The following is an 18829-nucleotide window of genomic DNA, read 5'->3' on the forward strand; positions in this document are numbered from 1 at the left end:
AAAAAAAAAAACTGCTACATCGGACAAGTAAAGGCGCTACATCACAGCTATATTTATAACAAAGTCAGAACCATACCAAATGAGTCAGAACTGAAATCTTACCAAACGAGCTTTGGATAAGCTAAAAATAGCCCCCAGCAAAATAAAAATTAGAAGAATTTAAAGCCTTGTTTCGATGACTCTAGTCTTCACTTAATATATTTATGTGGCCCGACAATTTGAATTTGACTTTATCAAATTGTCTTGAATAACTTTCTCATGAGTATTGTTTGATACATGATTGCTACTCGCTAATATGTAGATAAGCGAGTGAAAAAGAAGTCAATGCCTGACTATTAAACCATCGAGGTTGTGTTTGTGAGTAGCTTTTTTAATCTTTTTTTTTACCAAGGATGTAGTTATGCATAAAGAGGAGTTGCCCCTCCAAGTGTGTACCAAAAGGATTTAAAAGGCCATCTCTCATAATCCTATTTTTGTTCTTCCACACATGCAATATAGAGAAAGCCCGTGGAGATCTAAGCTATAGTGATGAGTACCAGTGAGCATGGAGGTATGGTTAGCTTTGATTACGACGACGTCGAGTTGGTAGCCTCTTTCCTTGACTTTGAGTTGGATCTCATTATTCTTCATATATACCACCACATGCTTGCCAACAACCACCAAGACTATTAGGTACGCCACGTCCTCCTCTCTCGCACTCAATGCCGCTTCTTTCTCCGTCGGTAAGGGTTAGGTTCGAGGTCTGGGCTACCAAAGGTGGGGCTTCTCCAACATGGTCAAAGGGCTTTGGGCGGCGATGGTGATGATGTAACACCTCATTTCTTTCAAAGCATTAATTTCTACTAAAATTTGATATTTTTAATTTTTTCTAATAAATTTATCTAAGGACAAAAACACACTTTTATCATAAATTTATATTTTATTTTATATAATAAAGCTCACATTTATTCATGCATTTTGCTTGTGTTGACTGCTTACACCTAATTAACATCAACCCAAAGTACATTGATATCCGAAATCTAAACTCCATAATCAAAGGCCAAACCACTAAACCATATGGGCCAATTTTAGCCAGCTCTCCCTATTGGTGTTTTATACCTGCAACCCACTTACAACCCAACCCACCAAACCCCATGGGCCTGGCTCACTCCCCCCCTTCTCTCACGGCCCAACACCAACCCAACCCTCTCTCCTCCGTCTTGCCCTGGCACTCCCTTTCCCAGTTCGCACGTGCCGATGTGTAGTTAACTGCGACCATGCCAGCCGTTGGCCCCACCATCACGTGTGCGCCACAACGGCCGATGCCACCACTACATGTGCCAACAGCCAGAGCTCCTCCCTTGCACCAACAATACACTATCTTCAATACGCTCTGCACTAGACTTGCAGCCACCACACCCTCATCCATCCCCTCCCTCCATTAGATCCCTTCCCCTCCCTCGCATCCTCGCAATGGCCACTAGCCGACCGCCACCTCGTCGGTGCATGACTGAGCTTAGCCAACCCCACTCCCGGCCTATAAATAACATATTTGGCCCTCCACACCCCACACCTCCTCCTTCTCTCTCACTCCCTTGGCCTCGCCAAGGATTGCTGCCACTGCGACCCACAGCCACCAAGCCGAGGAGTTCAAGCTTAGGCTTAGTATAGGACCCAACCAACCACACAAAGCACGAGGTCTACCCCGCCATCATGTTGCTCACCAACTTCACCGGCTAATTTTGCCCAAGCACCTTCCCTTGACTTTGTCACGTTGCACTACCATTGACACTCAATTCCAGCACCACCACTTGCTATCAACCATCACTGGATATCATGCTAGTTGTGGACGTGTTCATCGCACCCACCTAGAGCCAAACAAGACCAAAAGGCAACCCCCATCAGAAGCCCCTTCTCTTTTTGCCCCTTCTACCAATAACAACAGTGACCCTTCGCTATCGCTCTGGCCAACACCAGCCGTCGACAACCCACCAACAAGTCCGCCTCGTCGCCCTCCACCTCCCTAGCATGATCTCATCATGAAATGCCACCAGAATCGACCGTAGTTAGCTTACTAGCAAGCTCTTCCTCTTCCCGTGGTGGAGTCTGTGTGGAGGTGACCATTCGAGAGTGGCACCACCATGTATATCAGCCCAGACAAGGCCAGACCCTTGTCTGTTGATCCTCTTTCCCATGCTACCTCAACTCAGCCTTCCCCTTTCTCATGCGTGCACCCGGCTCACATAGACCAAAGATTGTGGAAAGAAATAGTCCACACATCTACAGGAGTAGTGCACAGCACATTGACATGACATGGACCCCTTCAATTTGGTCCCACACGTTAGCCTCTCCTGCCCTTCGTTTACGCTACAACCACGCAAGCAAGTGTACACAAAATACAATAAGCTATTTTAAACCTATTCATGCCATTTCCATGCAAAAAACTATGCTATATATTTCTTTTGCCCATTTTCTAGTGTTTTCCAAAATGAGAAATCCTTATTTCATGTACCCAGAAACTCTCTTATATCCAAATCAACTCTAGAAAAATCTCAGAAACTGCCTTGAGCCATGTAATGCTCATGTAGCTCATTCCAAACCCAACTACAACCTAAACCTCACAAACCTATATAGGTTCCAACCCTTGTATTTTGAATACTGAGCTCCGAACCCCATGGAACCCTAAAACTCCAACCTCGATCATCTCAAACCTAAACATCAGTACTAACCCTTGTTTGATGTATTGGTGTATTGTTTTATTACTTGTCATATAATTTGTGATCTAAGACACATAATCATGTTATGTAGAATACGACAACATCAGCGCCATGTTGGAGGACCGAAACTATGAAGATCTCCTAGCAGATAAAGACATTGATGAAGGCAAGTCTCTGCCTCCTTGATCATGTTTGGGCCTATTTTTGCACATATAGAACCTTCCAAGATAAAAATAAATGGATATGTGTAGTACAATTGCATGCATACTGGGTTTATTTTAAATCCTTGCTTTGTTATACCCTATAACTATAATTGGCCATTCCTTCCATTTTAGACCATACACCTTGATATTAAACCCTAGTAGAATAACCTCAACATCACTACCCAAATGATGCTTGAGTATTCATAAAATACCTTTTTAGATTGTTGAGGAAACATTACTTCATACAATACTCACCAATTTACAAAACCCCATATGCTTGAGTTTTGATGGGAAAATTAAAAGTTGAAAGAATATAAACCAAGTTAGGTGATGATTCTGGACATGGGGTGAGTAGGCAGCCTCGATGGGGGGATTCTTTCTACAAAGCTCACCTCGGTTACATAATACTGGTTCACATGCAAATCTTTCGAGTGTTATTGTATAACCACACTTGCCATAAAGGGCATGATCCTCCAGGATGTACACTATATGTGAGGCCTTGATTCACACCCCGTTAGCAGACCCTAAAAATCTAGCCTAGGTGGGACAAAGCATGCTACGAATGTTTAGGAGCAGAGTAGGGCATAGTCCCTGAGTTCGGTTGGCACTTGTCGCATCAGATAGTAAGATAAATTTAGTTGATGCATCTTGTTATTTTATAAGGTCCCTATAACGGATGTAGTAGGATATGGCCAACTATTTTGAACCTTGAGGCATCCCGTGGGTGGATCTAGGCTCGTAGGTCACTACCGCCTCCCGAAAGGTATGGGCTAGCTGATCGTGTGGGTAAAGTTGTACACCCTGCATATTACAAAATTATCTAGATAGCCCCATCTCAGTTGTGAGCTGAGTTAGTTAAAGCTCTCGGTGATTAGTTTTTCATTGTTTGTAAAATAATGTGTTGTGGCCTTAGTTAGGCCCATTTTGTCGGTGTTTAGACCCGGCAACCTACCGAGGGGGGTGCCCGAGGTAATATTTTGGTTAGTGGGGCTCGCCAAGCTCAGGAACTTGAAGGTGAACACAAACACACAATTTAGACAGGTTCGGGCCCCTAGATTGCATAATACTCTACGTCCTGTGCGTTGGTTGGATTGAATTACTTTGGAGGGGGTCCCTACCTCGCCTTATATTGCCGGGGGCAGGGTTACAGGTCGGTTAATTTACAAGAATACTAGTCGAATTCTACTAGGCAAATCCTTGTCTGATTGCTACGAGTACTTTTCCTAATCATGTGCCATAGCCTCCATGTCAAACATGTCTCGGTGTCCAGTCCTTTATTTAAGACTGTCCAAACCTTCTGGTAGGCCCATAGATGTATGTATGATAAGCCCCCGAGTACTTTTTAATCAAATGCAGTAGTTCCGAGTACTTTTGTAGGCTTCACCGACTAGTTTTGGTGCTCTTGGAGCAGTTTATCGGGTTGAGTCATCAAAGGTACGTGAGCACTACCATGCGTCTAGAATGTGCTCAAGCCTCATTTAACTTAGCCTTAAATCCTTCATCTCTGAATTCTATATGGAAGTGCGACGAAAGTCGCACTCCATATGGAGTAGTCCCCAAGCCTTAGGTTGAATCGAAAAATCAGGCTGAGGTCAATCTGTAATTTGCATCTCTTTTCCCCTTAAAGCCTAGTGAAAAAACTTTTTGCTGATGGACACGTGGCACATAGCCCTCGGGCCTTTTACCAACTAGTTTGGTGGGTATGAGGGTCCACCTTTTGTCAACATGACCATCTGTCAATGGAAACCTTATCTCTCTTGAAAATAGAGGTAACTGCCAATCAGGTGCGAAATCTTTGAGTCCATTAAACCTGAATATTCCTTTATTCCCGCTGCTGTTACTGCACCACGGTTATAAATAACGGAGGAAATCGTCCCTTTCATTTTACCTTTGCCATCTCGTCTTTCAACTTCCACATTGTAGCCCTAGCGTCGCCACTACTCGATCTGCTAGCGCTGCCATCCCCCACCACTCAGGCCCCAATCGTATGTGAAAGAAAACACTCGTGACAACGAGAATGGGGAAGAAGGCATCTGCATCCAAGGCGGTTGAGAGCGGGAAGAAGAAGGCTGACAAGAAGAAGGAGATGCAACTGCCGGCACCCAAGTACGGGAAGACGGACCAAACTGTGCCGCCGACTCCTGCATGTGCTTGGAAGTGAGCTACTCCGAAGGAAGAGGAGATCAAGATACTTGTGGCCACCAACCTTCTCCAAGAGAAAGATGTCATCAACTGGAGATCTGCCTACGGCAACCCATGGCCGCTAGAGGAGTACTCGGAGGAAACGGTAATCTTTGCACATTTCATTGAGCGTGGTCTTGCATTGCCCATCTCCGACTTCTTCCGAGGTTTATTGGATTATTACAAATTGGAGCTTGTATATTTGAATCCCAATAACATTCTGCACATCGCGATTTTGGGCATTTGTGCGAAGCTTTCTTGGGGATCTAGCCCCACTTCCCAACTTTTCCAGAAGTTCTTCCGAGTAAAGCCGCAGCCGAAGAGAGAGCACACCGAAGTAGTCGGAGGGGCAAGAATTCAGATGGGGGAGAAGCTCAAGAGTCTCTACTTGGATTATGAGTTTATTGATTCACATTCCGGATGGAAAGAGAGGTGGTGCTACATCGGCAACCATGACCCCAAGCTCCCTAAGTTAACTGGACATCGCCTAACCTAGAACAATAGATGGTTGGATGAGCCAAGCCATGGAGACTGTTTGCAACTACCCGAACTCCTGGACAAGATATCCAAAATGAAACAAGAAGGTTTAATTGGAGTCAGGATAGCATTCAGCTTCATGAAGCGGCAAACTAAGCCCCTGCAGCTGCGATGTTGCTGGGGTTACGAGTACTCAGGAGTTAACGACCCATCAAGAATGACTCCCGAGGAACTTAGCACAGACGAGGTCATGGCGCAGGTGAAATCCCCACCAATGTGTGAGAGTTTTGCACTGCCAACCCACCAAAAGCTGTAAGTACCCATGACCGCAGCCCCCGAGTACTCATTTGGTTAATGTTCAAGTATACTAACTTGTCTGTCTCTGCAGGAAGATGTACATTTGTACTGCTCTGCTCCTCCTCCTCCCGGATCAGAAGATATTTGCGAAGCTTTTCTTTGTGTCCACACGGTAAAAAACGTGGGGAGTGAAGTCGAGGAGGATGAAGAAGAAGAAGTCTAGGCCTCCAGCAGCTCTGATTTTGAAGTTGTGGGGCACTTTTAAATCAAGACCTGACCATTTGATAAGGCTGGGTCATCCTCTAGATCGTCGAAGCGTGCAGCTGAAGATGATCTTGAAGTTGTACTTGCTCCGCCACTGATGAAAAAACGGACCATCGCTGCAAAGTGGGCCACGAGGTAGCCTATCACTGCAGAAGACATACCCCCAGTGGTAATAACTTATGAGGAAGGACAAGATCCTGAGGATCGAGTACTCTCAGTAAGTAAATCCAATATCATCATGTCTACTCAATATGGCATTGGTGGTTTGCAGGTAATCAGAGAGGTGACCGAGGCGGAAAAAGCAGCTGCTGAGGCTGCCCAACACAAGCTTCCAGCCATCGAGGAGGTCATTGAAATCGAAGATGATCCAGAGCCTCCCATCGCTGAGGTGGAGCCTGCTAGTGCAAGGGCTACTCGAGGAAAAAAGGCAGTAGTGAAGGCTGGTGATGATCAAGCTGCATCTACTCAAGCCGTGCCAAAGAAGCTGTCTCTGACGATCAAGCCCCTCCGCTTGATAGGGGAACCTTCCCTGAATTTGAGGAGATCTCCAAAGTAAGTCTTGCTACTCCTTTGAGTACTAATTGACTTGTGATCGACTTATTGTATGTCTCTGAAAACTTGTCTTATGTAGGAAATCTTCTGACGTGGAACTTGGAGGGCCTAACTTGAAGCCTGTGACCGATAGCAGTAGCCACTCGGTCTAGGATGTTGCCTCAGCGCCAACAAGTCCGCAGCCAGAAGAACATCCTGCGTCGATAAGCAACCCAGGTGCCATATCTCTCGTAGCATCATTGATGTAGGATGTAATATCTTCATTGACTAACGTTGTAGTGCCAGCCCCCGAGCGACTGGTGCCCGAAGCTGCCGTGGCTACTCCCTCTAGCACCGTGGCTACTCTTGTAGCCCTCGTGCCAGATGCAGAAGCCGAAATTGCGGAAGTGGTGGAAGTCGTGGTGGCTGACCCATCTTCCGAGCCAGGTCCGTCGACAAGTTGTGCCATGGTTCAACTTAGCGCAATGGATTCTGAAGCACACGGGGACCCGCTGGCAGCTGGAGAGCTTAATCTTGAAGACATCCAATTGATTGAAGATCCACTGCTAGACATGGATATGGTAGGCGGAATGATGGAGATGCACCGCCACATTGGTGCATATGCAGAGGTATGCTTGATCCGACTCCTTTCCATCGCTTTGTAATCAGTAATTAGTACATGTGCACTAATTTGAGTACTTATCCTATGGCGTAGTATGTCAACAGACGCTCTCGCCAGAAATCCTGGATGCTACAAGGCTATGGGGACTCAGTACTCCATGCTGAGGCCCTTGAAAAGGAACTGGCGAAGGAGAGGGAGTACTCCTCCAAACTTCTAATGAAGTATAATGGACAAGCGGCAGAATATTGGAACTGCATCCAGCAGCTGGAGGAGGAGAAGGACCGCTTTAAGGGGCGCAACAAATTGCTGAACCAGCAGATGAAGGGTAATTGCTCTTTTTCTTGTTCTTCAAGTATTGATTTTGTCTGCAATACTAATGTTCTTGTGTATTTGTTCATGTAGTGCTCGAAAAATCGAAAGAAGATCTTCAGGGCCAAGTCATCGACTAGAAGAACTCCTACTACCGGGTGACAGACCAGCATGATAAGCTGACTGCTTGAAGCGTTCCCACATAAGTAGAGACTAAATGTGATACAAATATCAGTCCTAGGAGGCTGATAACACATTTATTCGACAAATGGTTCAAAAACCGTACAACTCCCGAAGGAGCGGGCGGGCAAGCCACACCCAAAGAAGAACTAAACCAACAACGATACAAATCCAAGTTGCAGTCCAGTCAGACTCCAGGCTGCAATTGGAACTAAGCGTCAGCGGAAGCATCCTGCAAAGGCCAACACCACAAGCAGCATTGGGTGCGGACACGACCTCCTACTCAAGATCCTCGGCGACGTAGTCCGGGTCTTCCTCTGAAGCAAAAAAACAAGGGTGAGTACGAAGGTACTCAACAAGTCCAACCCCATCCACGGAGGGGGATACAAGCAAGTGTATGCACAGGATATAACAAGGATGAGATTAAGGTTCATTTGCAATAAAGCTAGATTTTCAACACATGCAAGGGTTCATTTTCAAAAGAGTTTTCGCAAAGCACTTCCTTTAGTAACCAAAACATTTAGTGGGATTGATCCTACACAAAGGATCCAAATTTTATTGCTATCGGACTCCCCGTCCGCCATAGCTCACGGCACAACTGCCGGACACTTCCAAAATTCAACACACGCCATAAAAACCATCCATCTCCAAGTGCTAGTTATGTGACCAAGACGTAACTCGTCCAATGCCATGGACACGGCTACCCGGATAGGTTTTAACTCTGCAGAGGTTGTACACTTTTCCCACAAGTAGGGTACCGCAACAAGATCACCTTAGTGCCGGTGCGGATCCTAACAAAGCCATTACCCACCTCAGCTAAGACTGACTAGTCCACACGGAAGCAACTAAGGGGTTAACAACCTAACAACGAGGTCTTAACCGGGACCTAAGTCATAAAGATCTTACTCCTTTTCCATGGGCTCCTGTTGCTCACTAGCTTACCCGAAGACTAACAGTTTAGCTAGTGGGATTTATGCTAAGCCGTTGCCGCATACAACAGTCGATTGAGTGGTTGCACGAAGGTTGGATTAGGAAGGATGACACATCAACTCGGTCCTTAACCATGACAAGATGGATATCTCCCAACCTTGCTCAACAACCAAGATACGAGCCCAACATATTGGCGATAAGGCATAAATCATCGTCCTTGGCGAGAGCAAGTGGCTTCATATTGGGCAAGTAGACGAATCTACCTTAGGGAGTCGATGTGATCACTAGGCCCTACTGCGAACCTGATAAAGGGGTCTCCTCATTCGGGTCTGAGTAGTAGTCAAAGTCCTCGATCGCATCCATATCGGATTGTGATCTGGACATGGTAGCCTGATAAAAAGTAGCCGCATTGTGGAGTCTGAACAGGAATCGACTTGGGTTGTAGTCTGATTTGCACGATAGCTTAAGCACTAGCTCGTGAAAGTCAGTCCGACTGGCGGGAGAAGTTGAGTTGTACTCGGACTCGTCCCCCAGCCTCTGACTAAGTCAGAAATTGGAAATTCGCCAAAATTCTCGATGAGATCCTCCAGAGCTCGACGCTGGAGCTTCTTGGCTTGCTGCTTCTTTTCCGAGGCTGACGCAATGTGGTAGTGGATGTTTCCGGTACCATCTACGATGCAAACCTAGGAGCCGAAGATGAACGTCGCGTCCACTTTGAACGCAACGATTGGCTTGATGATGACTTGGGCCATCGAGTTCGCTAGTGGATTCTTAGCGAGAGCCCCTACTTGGCGTACCAGCTGTCGGTGTTTAGACTTAGCAACCTACCGGGGGGGTGCCCGAGGTAGTGATTTGGTTAGTGGGACTCGCCGAGATCAGGAACTCAAAGGTGAACACAGACACACGATTTAGACAGGTTCGGACCGCTAGATTGCCTAATACCCTACATCCTGTGTATTGGTTAGATTGAATTGCTTTGGAGGGGGTCCTTATCTCGCCTTATATTACTAGGGGTAGGGTTACAGGTTAGTTGATTTACAAGAATACTAGGCAAATCCTACTTTGATTGCTACGAGTACTTTTCCTAATCCTCAAATAGTTCCTGCCTTGCCACGTAGACTACGCTATCTTGTGCCATAGCCTCCATGTCAGACACGTCTCAGTGTCTAGCCCTGTATTTAAGACTATCCAAACCTTCTGGTGGATCCATAGATGCATGTATGACACATTGTTCTCAAATTACACGAAAGCTGGGCTAGCAGTGGTCCTGACACTTTAAAACATGAGTGAGAACTAGTAGTGAGGTAGTTTTCCCCCTCCAGGGCCACCAACATAATAATAACAAATTCTCGACTTCCCTCACCTTGCATTAAAATTGTCTTTCAATCAAAACTACAACCTCTTATCCTTTCCTTGCATTTAATAACTTTGATACGATAGAGGCTTGTTGAGTACATATGTACTCACTCTTGCTTTGATGATCATCATCCCTTGCACTTAGAAATTTTGGAAGCGGAGTTCGACTTCAAGGAGGCCGGTGATGAGGATCCATTCGACTGAAGTGCCCAACTACTTGCAGGCTTGGATCCACTATGTAGTTGTAATAAAAGGCCCCTCGCCCTGTCTATAAAGTTGATTGTAGCACCTATGCAAACTTGATGTACGTTACGAATAAAAAACATGTTTTATGGTTGTGATACTTCTTTGTGAAAAATCGTAACAAAAAACATGTTTTATGGTTGTGATACTTCTTTGTGAAAAATGTGCGTATCAGCTACTGATCTAGGAATGATATGATTTGCATCTGGGACCGAAAGGGGACCCACAGACAGGTTGTAGGTGAGGCATGATGTGACAGGCGACACCAGCAATAGGAAGTCGAGGAGGTGTGTTGACGGCAGTTAGCATGCCAGTTTGAACCGCAAGCGCACGGATCAGTTGTAGTTTTTTCCTTAAAGTATTCCATCCAAGATTTATCAATCCATGGATTAACAGCAAACTGGCTAGGGTTCTCTATCTAGCTAAACGGATCTAATCCTATCAAGAAGCACAAATTGCATTATAAAGGTAACCCAATCATGAGATAAGCATTAGATATTGGGAAAATAGATCGCATCCATGTATATATGCGGTAACACAACCAAGGGTAGCATGTGCCTATCGTCTTCTTGTTGTAGCTCTAGCCAAAGTGGTAACCAATCTATCTCGTACCTTGATGAAGAGTCATCTCTTAGAAAAGCGGCTCGCAAGCGGCCTACTTTCTTATGGATGCCACTGCGAGGTGCGTGTTGACGCCTCCAGTTTCCCAAAGCTTTACCTCAAACAACCATCAAGCGCTCCCATCCAAAGCTCTCCATCTTGATAGCTGCTACAATGACTATGACAATACTCGCCATCAATCCTACTCAACATTACGCAGCCATTAGACCTTTTCCTCTCACATGCTGTCACCACACAAGCGTAATCACACCGACTTCCTACGCACTACTAAGATGTATCCGCAAGACACAGACTAATTACCACAATTACATCAATTCCTACTAAGAGCATATGCCAACTGAACATATGAGAATAAGCATGCATCATAGTAGATCAAAGTAAAGACAAGATTAGATTAATATCACCATCATATGTACATAAGCCTTGATGATCACAAGGCTCGGCTCCAGAACTCCACCATGGCTTCGCTGCGCAGGGATGACCATAGCAGCTAGGGTCTAACTCTATGCAAGACAACTCGCTTCTTGTCAAGTCTGTGCATTAAGTGATTATTATCGACGGTCGCAGTAGGTGACCCGACGACGGGCTATGCCATGGCAACAACTGTCACCCTTGAACCATTATAAGATCAACGCAACGATACAGGCAGCTTTTTTTTTTTTACTGAACAGGAGGGGCAAGTCCCTGCTGGGTATATATTAAATAAAATAAAGTATTTACATACAAAGTATAAAGTAAGATTACAAAAGATTCTCAAGCCATTGTGCTATTGCTGGGATATATTTCCTTTTAGCCCGATGGACAACCATGGCAAATTCATGTTTGCATAGATGTCGACGTCGCTCCACTGAAGGTGTAATATTGTCAAAGATGAAACCATTCCGAGTTGACCATATACTCCAACACACATAATTATAATAACTTCCATGAAGAACAGTTTTGCAATTTGATTCTTTAGAGCTTGTAGCTTATCAAAACCTGATATGGCAAACTGTATCTGCAATTGAATAGCATTCCAGCAAGCTTGTGCAAAAGGGTAGAAAAGAAATATATCAAATCATCTTCCTCAACATTATTTGTGCAGTAAATGCACGAGTAACTTGGGAGGTCCATGTTCTTGAGTCTTAGCAATTCCCTGGTATTTAATTTGTCGTTCAGCAACAGCCAGAAGAAGATCTTGTTCTTTAATTGACAGCAGCTTTTCCGCACAGCCAATTGTATATAGGCAGCTTACAGCAGTTCTGCCAAAAGATAGCGCATCAATCCTTTCTTTACATACAGGCACTACCGGACACAGGGACTTCGCCGAGTGTCAGCGAAGTCCGAAAAACACTCGGCAAAGCGTTTGCCGAGTGTAACACTCGGCATATGACACACGGCAAAAAAAATACCGGCAAACGCTAATTCGCCGAGTGTTTTGTGTCAGGCACTCGGCAAAGTGTTTCGCCGAGTGCCAAAAAACACTCGGCAACCAATTTTTCAAAAAAAATAAAAAAACATCCGGCCGCCGCCACCACCACCAGTCACTGGCACCACCACGGCCACCACACACTGCACCACCGGCCGCCGCCACCACCACCGCCACCACACACTGCACCACCGGCCGACGCCACCACTACCACCACCACATACTGCACACACCGCCGCCACCACGCCACACTGCCGCATGACCCGCCGGCCGCCTCAACCCGCCCCACGCCGCCACCACCGGCCGCCGCTGCCGCCCCATGCCGCCACCACTGGCCCCCGCCACAACCGGCCGCCACTGCCACCCCACGCCGCCGCCACTGGCCGCCACTACTGCCCCCACGCACATGCCCGCCGCCGCAGAGCCTCCTCCCGTCGACCGGCCGCCGCCGAGCCCGGATCTGGCCGCCGGTGAGGAGAGGGAGGTGGGGGGACCTCACCCGGCCGCCGGATCTCGCCCGCCGGTGGGGAGGGGGAGCGGGCAGCGGGAGAAGGAGGGGAGGAAGGAGGGAGAAGGAGGCCGCCGAGCTCCGGCCGGATCTGTCCGCCGCCGAGCCCCCTCCTCGAGCTGCCGCCGCCGGAGCACCCTCCCTCGAGCCGCCCTCGCTCGACCGCCGGATCTCGCCTGCCGATGGGGAGAGGGAGGGGCCCGGCCGCCGGATCTGGCCCGCCAGTGGGGAGAGGGAGGGGCCGGAGATGGAGGGGTCGGGCCGGCGAGCACGAGGGAGGCGAAGGGGCGCCGGTGGCAGGGAGAGGGAGCTGGAGGAAGGAGGGGGCGCTGATGTAGCGGAGTGGGCGGGCGCGTCTAGGCGCTGGGAGGGGGGCGTACTAAATTAGATATTTTTGTTGTTTGCCGAGTGTCCAGATCCGGACACTCGGCAAAGGTTTTTTTTTTCTTTTAAATTTTTTTTTGCCGAGTGCGGAAAAGAAAACACTCGGCAAACTCTTTGTTTGCCGAGTGCTAAAAAGAAAACACTCGGCAAACCTTTTATTTGCCGAGTGTAATTATTTTGCCGAGTGTTTTTCACGAAACACTCGGCGAAGAGAGCTTTGCCGAGTGCCCGATAGAATACACTCGGCAAACAAAAAAACACTCGGCAAATTAGAGATTTCCGGTAGTGAGGGGTCATTTTTTTGACATTGAACGAAGGGCATGCTGTCACCCTTTAGTGAGGATGTTTCATATCCACTTGAAGAACACACGGCACATATTCATGATGAATCTTATGTCTTGCTTCATCCAATTGACAGCTATCCTTTCCAGGGTGCCAAACGAAGAAAGCTTGTATGACCATTCACACGGTTTCTCTAGCCATGTGAGGGTGAAACAGTAACCTGCATCAATTTGAACAACTCATTAAGCATCATAATCTGTTCATTTACGAAAATGGATATTTCACATGTGCATGTGACCGCATGGGCTACCTGAGCCATTCATTTTTGAATCAATGGTGACATGATCATGGGTAGTAAGAAATACATGAGTATAGGTAGTGAATTAACGGTTAAATGGAGAAAAATCAACGACTAAGATAAGCCATGTGGTCACATGTACATGTGGTTTTGTATTTTCCATTTACACTATGTGACTTGAGAGTAAATGTAACGTCCTAGAAAAAAATGAAACCCATATGATAGGCGCTACTTTGTTAACATGATAGCTGCCTCAACTCGCAACCATATAGTGTGCTGACTCTAGATTCTTTAGTGGAGGCCACATCTTGAGCTGCATATCAGTACTTACCAAGAAGGCTTACACCTCCCTTCTCCTGTCACTAGTATTTTCAAATGATATTTGGGTACCACTGAAAAATAAGTTAAAATCACAATATTAATGAGTTACATTTACTCATACTTATTCATGCTTCATTAGCATTGCTGATTCTGACAATTTTTGTAAGTACTACATTTACTCTGATAATTCATGCTTTAGCATCCCTGTTACAGTCACCATGAAATTGTTACACATTTTGGTACCCGATAATATAAGGTCTGGTATGCAGCTATTCCATATAAAAGACAAGGACAAACGACAACGAAACAAAAAATGCTTTCCTTTTTTTGGTAACGACATCATATGTATTATTTGATCATCTACAGTTGAACAAAATATTTCAATTAAGGCTGAAGAGGCAGGAACAGTTCCTCAGCATAATTACAGTCTGCACATTTTATGCTGGCAACATGCATAAGTAACATACCAAATCTCACACTGATAGTAACAGCACCAGAACTAAAAATATAATGCATAATATCTAGTGCCTAGTGCTATTCTAGGACTGAGCTGCAGTAAAACAAGAACATGAGATTCAGCATGAACGAGTACCAGCTTCATGGGAGACTGAAAGTGAAAATCTTTCTGTTCGATCATCTACTGTGACCTATCATGCGAACTAAAGATTGAAGCAGCAAATGAAACATTTAAGTGATGGGACACTCGTAGTAACAGCATTTATATTTTCACTAACCAGATGCACGTATATCTTCTAGGGCATTCTAGCTGCAGGATTAATCAATTCAAGCCAGGGTTAACATTACCAGTTAGAGAAAATTACCGGTGGGTCACCGATAAACAGGTTTATCGGCTTTATCGGAAATCTATCGGTTTATTGAATTGATTTTCGGTTAAAATTTAAACAAAAATTTGTCCCAATTTCTTCAAATAATTACACAATTGTTTTCAAAAAGTTTAACATAGTAAAACTACATGAAATAATATTGAAACAAGACTATATCACATGTTTACGTGGGTCAACCAGTCAATTGTGTGCGAATTCAGGTGAAAATTAAAATTTCGGTGATAAAAATAGTTTTACCAGACCTTGCCGATAAACGGAGTTATCAGATTTATCAAAAATTTATCGGCAATAAATTACTCCCTAATTTCAAGCCATAAGAAAAAGGATTAGTAGAAATACTTTTATATGACAAGGAACTAGATGGGCTTCCACGGACGACTGACCTCTTGAGATTCCTCCTCGAGGCTACTATGAGGGATAGCAGCATTTTCACTCAACTGTGTGCCCTCTTTGCCTCACTGTTTGACTGCGGTGTCTTCCCATTAGGCAACATTCGAGTTGGATTTTCTTGGATATATAACTTCAGCTGTTTGGTCCCAGTAGCAGTAGAATTGTTTTTTGCCGTCTTCTCATCCAAGAGCTGCTTAAGCCTCAGAATTTCACTGTCCCTTGCTGCATGAAGCAAAAATGAGAATAAGTAAATGTTGTGGCACCCAGCTTAGTTGACGCCAAATAAATAAATAAGACATGAAAAAGAAATATTGTGGCAACTTTAATTAAAGATGATATGCCAAAGGACTGCACCATCTCACAAATTGTGATGAATTATATTGTCATAACCAGATTATTCACCAGGTGATGCAAACTATAACTTAGATTACCACACCAGGACTAATGTAGGATTGCAGGATAGTGTTATGAAACATATTTTGGTCTATGGCTAAAAAGTGAAGTGTATGAACACAAGTAGAGGTAACATTTCAATGGGCCAACCTGCCAGACACTATTCAAAAAATTATGAATGAAAAAGTTGACCAGTTGTGTGACCATGCATATTGCAAACAATAATACAAAATTTCAATTTCAATAAATATAAACATCATAAAATATTCTTAATTTATCTGATGCTAATAAGCTATAGCCAGCAACCCAGTAATGCAAAGCAGTAAAGTTGACAGGCATCAAACTTAGATGTTCTACGGTGTCCACAGTGCAGTAAGGTACGTAGTATGCTCTGGCCTGAACTGTTTGAGACACATATCCTGTGTGGCAATTTTATAGACAAGTCTCCAACTCGTGTATATCTATTATCTACATTTCCCAATTTTTTCTATCACTCGAGATTTTAGTTATTGCAACATTTTCTCTCTTGGTTCACATTGTAATGCTGCGGAAAACGTTAAATGCATGGTCATACCATTCAACAGGGTATGTGTGGGCATTTATCATTAACAATATTTTTAGAGCCAGTGCATTGTCGGCCTTCTGTGTATAGTGGCCAGAGGCATAAATACATCAAATTAAGGAAAAACCACTCAGAAGTACACCATATGGACGAGAATCAGCTGAAAAGGATTAAGTTAATTCGTGCTTACTTCTCATGACGCATCAAATTAAGGTGTTAGAATATACAAAAACACATGATTTTTTTATTCTAACCCAAGCCATATATCTCAAAATCAAATGGTCGAAAACTCAACCGTTGGAAACCCCTAAAACGTATAAGTGTTGTATATCTATCCCAAAAAAATATGACGTTAGGAATTCATAGAGGGATCGAAGTATATGGGCGAAATTGTGCTGCAATTGAATCATGTAGCTCAATTGGCATGCAACAGACAACGAGTCCCAGCAAAGCCGTTGATTCGAAGGGAAATACATGGGGAATGGACTTGATTGGGCATACGTCAGAACTACAATAACTATCTGGTTAGAGGAAATATTTGAATAATTTGTAAAGGAAAATTCAAAAGTACATCATATTAACGAGAAACAGCTGTAAAGGATTATGTCAATTATTCGTGCCTACTTGTCATGACAAACTACACAGAAAGAAAAATAAAATGAAAACCTGGTCGCAGGCAGTAAACCTAGGAGAATGAAAATTATTTAACAAACCAAACCAGATCAAACTCGGCACGTAAGCTTCAGTGGTATTTGCACCATTCATCACTAGTTAGATATATTTTAAATTCGAAAGGCACTCTGAGTTGTTTCTGAAGCAGAGCACAACTATTAAGACAAGCGCTGGCAGTTTGGAACATGTTGATCAATAAGTAATTTCAATCAGGAACGCAGGGTGGTAATGGATCATAACTCTCATAATTTCAATCAGGGACGCAGGGTGGTAATGGATCATAGCCCTCATGTCTCCTTCACAATCCAACTCAACCCTATTTATTTTTAGTTTAAAATTATATAATATTATGACCTGGTTCAATATTGAACCTGATCCTTAAATTTGCTAGGACCTTTACCATCCCTCGTACCACACTTCATCCGTTTCCCAAAGACGTGTATCATTCGAGTGTACCATGCCTGTGCCAGAATGGGCATTTGCATTTCTCTTCCAAGAGCTAAAACAGGTCCAACTGAAAAGCGAAAGAAACTTGAGATTCAGTAGCGAATCTTACCCAAAATATCCTCAAGTAAATCCTGGCGGGCCTTCTCAAGCTCGTCCTCCTTGTCCGCCCTGGAATCATCAAGCTAGCTAGTTAGCAAAAATAAAACGAAGCCCACACTCGAGTGTAGCATCTCATCTTACGGCTTCTCGCTGAGCTCTGACCCAATCCTTCATGGCTCTTACCATGAATTTAGCGGCCTCCCTAAACCCTCCCTCTCATAAACCCACCCGAATTTGGCGGCCTGGCCTTACCATGTTAAGCTCTTGAGCGCTGCCTCCCGCTTCCACTCCAACTCCTCATCGAGCAGATTTTGCTTCTGCGGCGCGGCGAGGGATCCAATCCAACCGTACCGTTAAAAAACTATTGGGGGCATAAGCCACCGCGAGCGGGGCAGAGGGTTGGGATAGGGAAGAAGTGAGCTGGGCCGGTACCTTGACGGCAGTGTAAACCTTCGCTCCATCCGCGCCTGGGGGAATGACCCAGAAGCTTCGAGACGCGGGTTCGAGCGGGAGCAGCGGACGTAGGGGGCGAGGGGAGAGGAGGCAGGACCCCTCTGGGCGAGGAGCACTTCCAGGAGAAAAAAAAAGTGGGGGCGCCGCCATCGAGTCATCCACATCTTATGTTCCTCTCAGCCGACTAGCAGTAGCATGAGAGCATTCCGTTCTGCTGCTTTTCCGCGTCATGCCATCACCATATATTGCCTTAAGTTTAGTTCGTCATATTTCTAATAAACTAAATAAATACTTTTAAAATTTAATATGTCAAAAGTTTTTTTATAAAGGAAAAAAATCTTTATGACTTCTCTAAAAATTGCATCGTATCTTGGATCTCAGGCGAGGGCTCGCTTCGCCTTGCTTGCCTAGAAATCGAGATGAAGCAAGTGTTTGGTTCCAACGTGAGCTCACCTCAAAGCTTGCGCTAGCAAGTTTTCCCTTGCTTCTAGGGGAGAGCGAGTCTGGCTCACCTGCTAGGCAAGGCAAGCTTTGCCCACGCTAGCAAGGCGAAGCAAGCTTGCTTTAGAACCGAGCACGCTTTTACCTCCAAACTTAAACCCTAATTAATAGATGAGTCTACTGGTATCAATCTAAACAAGTTCAAAAAGGAATCTATGTAATTCATTAAAATCGTTAAACCCAATCTAATTAGTAGGGCTAGGTCGTTAATTTCAAGACGCGCGAGTCTAGAGTTTTCTATTGTTATATCAAGACACCGGCCGATCCAACACAACAGTAATAAAGTGAATCGAAAGTTGAAACCCTACCGAGCCGGTCCTAGCGACGGACACACCGCACTGAGCAGCAGCAGCCAG

At 44.9% G+C, this 18829-nt stretch overlaps 1 pseudogene; it reads right to left on the reverse strand.

Annotated features, from left to right (window-relative positions):
• Positions 1-13536: 13536 nt before the first annotated feature.
• Positions 13537-18122, reverse strand: LOC117843989 (uncharacterized; annotated as a pseudogene).
• Between the last annotated feature and the right edge of the window lie 707 nt (positions 18123-18829).

Source organism: Setaria viridis, chromosome 2 (assembly GCF_005286985.2).
Source record: "Setaria viridis chromosome 2, Setaria_viridis_v4.0, whole genome shotgun sequence".
NCBI lineage: Eukaryota > Viridiplantae > Streptophyta > Magnoliopsida > Poales > Poaceae > Setaria > Setaria viridis.